At 40.5% G+C, this 4,901-nt stretch overlaps 1 long non-coding RNA gene across 2 annotated transcripts; it reads right to left on the bottom strand.

The window, feature by feature from the left end:
* Nucleotides 1-1,057: 1,057 nt before the first annotated feature.
* Nucleotides 1,058-4,265, bottom strand: LOC112145806. Of its 2 annotated transcripts, none has more exons than XR_002919144.2 (3): nucleotides 4,006-4,265; nucleotides 3,715-3,831; nucleotides 1,058-1,514 (listed from the first exon to the last, which is right to left on the bottom strand). It is a non-coding gene; the product is annotated as an uncharacterized LOC112145806 (long non-coding RNA). The 2 variants fall into 2 exon arrangements; XR_002919143.2 differs by having other exon boundaries at nucleotides 3,715-3,828.
* Between the last annotated feature and the right edge of the window lie 636 nt (nucleotides 4,266-4,901).

The raw sequence follows: 4,901 nt of genomic DNA, 5'->3' as shown, positions 1-4,901 counted from the left end.
TCGTTAACATTTGCAGATTGAAAGGGGCATTAAAAACAGTTTATACTATCATTTTTTTTATTTTACTTGGAGAAAAAATGGGTAACTCACAAGAAAGTAGGGAGAGGATGACAAGAATATATAATTTTAAGAATAGAAATTATATATAAATAAACACCTTTATTTTAAGATATTGAAAAATACCTAAGAGAACAATATTTTAAAGCTTGTTTTATTTTTTGTTTAAAAAAAGTCAACAAAAATATAATAATTTGATGTATTTTTTTCTTTTGGGTGAAAGCTTTCATGCATGAACTGAAATATAAAGATATAAATAAATAATATTAAAATAATTATATTTTGTAATATATTTTCTCACAGGATCACGAATGCAATCATATTGTTGTCTTTTATCTACAGGAGTTTAGGTTTTGGCTTTGTGCTTATTATTTTACTATATAGTTTTACATGAATACACCCTTTTTATGGGAGTTTTTGCAGTACTGAACATACGCTTAATATCCTGCATATTTTCTTATTCTCTCGGACAACCCCTCACAACCCCAACCTAAAATTACTGTTGTGAAAAAAAAGGGCGGTAATATTGACGCTATCCAGCTGTACAGTGTTAAGCCAGAAACTAGCTCAGACGAAGGACACTAACACACACATGGATCTATTCGTCTGGATGCTATAGAATGGAACGGAGCAGGGACCTTGTTGCTTTATTGTCACACTTTTTAAGCTATTTCCATTTGCTTTTTTTTGTCTAATCCTGATTCATAATGATTTTAATAAAGAATTACTCAGAAATGCAATTTTATGATTAATTTTATTTATACATGTCCTCCATCATCAGAAAAATGAGGGTCATATATATATATATATACATACAGACTGGGTAGCTTTATGTTGGGTGTTGAGACAGCCAATAAACAAAGCTACAGTATTTAAAATTGATAGCTGAACAAATTTGCTAGTAATAGATATTACATACAAAATGTACCTCTTTCTTTTTTTTACTAGCATCTTGTTTTAGTGGTTTGTGTGTGCTGAGTGTGTTTGTGTTCTGAGATGAGGACAATAACATCTAATCTAACACTATGATCTGTAAGGCCACAAAAATGCCAAAAATATAGAATAAAAGTTTTTCATGACCCAGCATCCTGTTTGCTGTCATTGCGTAACTTTTTGACCTTCCATTCTTGCGTCCCACCTCTGCGATGATACCTCAGAGTGAGCGTGCTCAGGTAAGCGGCTTCTTTTCCAGTTTGAGCTGGCTGGGTAATTTATGGGCTGCTGTCAGCCGGGCAGCATCTCCTAATAGGGAAGAGCAGGCAAGGGGACGCCACCTCTTTATTCTGCTCGGACCCAATGATGTCTGGGCTGAGTGCGCTCAGTTAGAAGCTCGCTACCCGCCATCCATCTTGCTGAAGCGGCTCTCTCAGGGATCCCAGCGTACGTAAGCCCCTGCTGGATCTGGACTGGGTGTGGAGATGGCAATTGAATCCCTTTCTGCTCTGCTCACAACACACCTGAAAGGATGATTGAATCTTGGTTTCTGCGAGTGTTGTTTAACCGTTTCAATCATACTTAGAGGTCATTCATTCTTGCTGACTCTTACTTCACAGCTCATCTCAAAGTCACAACTGGTTACACTACTTTAGTTCAATCAATACAGCTCATTAATTCCATACCATACTTGAAATTGATTTTTATTTTCCTTTGCATTGTTGCAAAGAAATGTGCAGTGTCTGCTGCTCTGTTATGCTATTTGTCACTTTGTCACTTTGTCCTTGTTTATTGGGATTTTTTTTCATTCATGCTTGAAATTCTGCAAGCTTTGTAGCCAAGCAGTCTAAACAAATCAAACAGAGCTATAAAAATACATTGAAACTGAACATAAGTGTTTCACAAAATTGTATTTGCAGTTCAAGACAGAAGTGAAGCCTCTGTCCTCACAGAGCACAGACTTTTCTGGAGGAATTCCAGATATTTTTCCTTTTAATTATAATTATAATGATTATTTTAATATTTAAGTTAGCGCGCAAAGGCTAACAAAGTGTGGAAAATGTGACAAATATACTGAGTACTCAAGTGATTCAGTACAGAGTGTAGTTATTAATTGAACTATTGGCATTTTTTTTTTTCGTTGACTAGGTGATTGCAAGGACCCCAAATCATTACTGTACCACCACCGTGCTTTGCAGTTGTATTAAGCTTCAATGAAATGCTTTTGCTTCCAGATGTTTTCCAGCACATTCAGGTGCATTATATTAAAAAACAAACACTAGAGCGAAAAGATTTTGCACAGTGGTGTATTGGTCGACCCCCTCACCACACAGCAAGAAGGCGCAGCTTAGAATCCCGGCTGGGACCTTTCTGTGTGGAGTTTGCATGTTCTGCCCGTGCATGTGCAGGTTTCACTCCTTAAACTCTGCCTTGTGACAGAGTGTCAACCTGTCCAGGGCGTGTCTCACCTTTGCTAGGATAGGCTCCAGCATCCAAGTGATCTGAAATGGATTCAACTGATATGGAATACAAAGATGATTGTTAGACTGATTACAGTTAAAGGGGAACCCCTCACAACGTTCCTTCCTGAACCAACATGGTTCATAACCTTCTGATGAAAGGTTTGCGTTTTGCATCTGAATTTATCCACACAAGCGAATGCAAAATCCAGAAGACTGAGAGTAGGAGTTACACCTTTGTGGAGGTTAATGAGAGGCACCCAGAGTCTTTGCAGATTTGCAGGGAGCACGATTGATCTTGACCCACTCAGAGTATGATCTCAGAGATAAAAGGGTGGAGACGAGAGGGGAACTTATTAACTGTCAGCCACAAGTCAGCAAAGGGCAATACTAGCCCGCAGGCTGCCTTTGAAAAGCTGAAGAGGAAAAGCACAGAAGATTAAGCCACAAGGTGGGGAGAGGGAGAAATGCAAGCAGCTGTAAGGTTTATTGTAATAACAAAGGGTTGACATCTCGTGGTTTCCCCCCTCTTTTGGAGACGTTCCGAGGATGACGGTCGGAGTGAACTTTGAGAGGAAAGGTTATGAGAGTCACACAGGTTAACGGAAAGGGCGTCAGTTTGCAGTTCCAGCTAAAGTTTTGATGAAGTTTTTTCGCAAATGCAAACATGACATACAGTTTGTATTTTAGCAGGATAAATTCATTTGAAATTCAAACTTGTTTCTTTAGAATACCTTTGCAGATCCAAAGTGTTCTCTTTTTTTATATATATATATGTATGTATTTAAAAAGGCGCCATCTGTATCTTGATATCCGTGTGTGAGCTCAGAGGAATGGAGTTTGACACTGACACTCTGCTTTTATTCATGAGACATGCTGGTCGAGCGGGGTGTTAAACTTCAGCCCAAACATAGTTGCTGCTTATTAGCAGAATAATATTTGCATCATTAGGCCGCTGCAACAGCAGGGCTAAGGGAAACGCGACTAAGTACCTTTCACGTTACTCTTTGTTTTTACTCCCAGGATGAAAGGCTACACGAGTCAGTGACAGGACAGAGGGGGTGAGGGTGCCCTGAATCAGGAGGGCAGGGAGGAGAGAGGATAAAGGAGAGGGAAAAAGGTTAGAAAGTAAAGTATAAAGGAGTATTCATTATAAATTCACTGAATCGACAAGCTGTCAGCCCGTGCCGCCGTCCGTGTTGCCTGCAAGCCTCGGCTGAACTATTGAGTCTTACGTCACAAAACGTTGCTCTCCTTTCCTCACCTTTGTTTGCAACCTGTATGCGCTCCAGGCTAACAGTTCTCTGCGCTGACCTCCTGAGAGCCTTGCAAAGCCATGTCATCATCCCGTCTTTACCTTCCGTTTTCTCCTTCATCCCTGCTGGGCCAAGAGTGAAATATGAGCCGCCTGTAGCATATTGATCCCACGCCAAGCTCCCGCCTAAAGATAGATATATCACAGACGAGGAGAAGCACTCCTCGTGGTTTCTGTGCCGCCGCAGCAATGCTGTCAATGGCTTCATTGGCCGCCATTGATGCCTGTGATCAATCTCACCAGGATGCACGCTCATAGATCTTGTGCTGGTCTTGTCATCGTGTCAGCGAGTGCAGGTGAGCTGAGTGGAGGTCTGTGACACAGGCTCGTCTGCAATGGCCTTCGATTGGTTGGGAGGTCTGATAATCACCACTGTGTTGCTGCTGTCCAGACGGTTCAAGTGAAGCATCGTCTGTCAGCAGCTTGTTTAAACAGTGAAAATAAATGGCTTAAAGTCCCACTCCAATCATCTTTTGATCTGATGTAAAAGTGTTTACAGAGGTCTTTCAATTATGATGATGCCGTTTTTAAGCAGATTTTAAAAAACAAAATAGTTTTCTAGGACATAGCTTTTGCAGATTGGCAGGAGTTCATCAGGAGTTTGCCTCTGAGTTGTGGGCGGGACTGTTGGCATGGACTAAGCATGCCCCCACTTCCCATCATCCCCTTGTTTAACTCTCTCCCGCTTGTTTACAGACCCTCACAGCTTAAATGTAGCTTTAATGATGTAACAAAAATGGTGAGCAATACAAGAGTTATCTAGTCTGAAGTTTTGAGCATAGACTTTAAAATCACTGGACAGCTTGACGACTCCACCTTTGTGTTCTAAATAGGAAGTACCTGCTGGTTCCAAGAAGCTCAAAATTCCAATGATCCTCTATTGAGAAATAGACAGTTATTTTGTCAAAATAATCATTCTTGCTCTGATGTATTCTTCTCAGAACTTACTTTCTAATCCTATTTTTTTTCATGATATTTTTTCTTTATCGCAAGTTAATCAAGTTAGAAACTGACCAATCAGATCCCTCAGTAAAAGCATGTGGTGCCCGCTGGCCCCGCCTCGAAAGTTTGATTGACAGCTTCTCCCCAGGAAGTCACAGAGACGGACTTGGCCTGATTTCACGAGAGCTGGGGGT

The sequence above is a fragment of the Oryzias melastigma genome, linkage group LG5, assembly GCF_002922805.2.
Source record: "Oryzias melastigma strain HK-1 linkage group LG5, ASM292280v2, whole genome shotgun sequence".
Classification (NCBI taxonomy): domain Eukaryota; kingdom Metazoa; phylum Chordata; class Actinopteri; order Beloniformes; family Adrianichthyidae; genus Oryzias; species Oryzias melastigma.
This window is presented reverse-complemented; position numbering and strand designations above follow the sequence as displayed.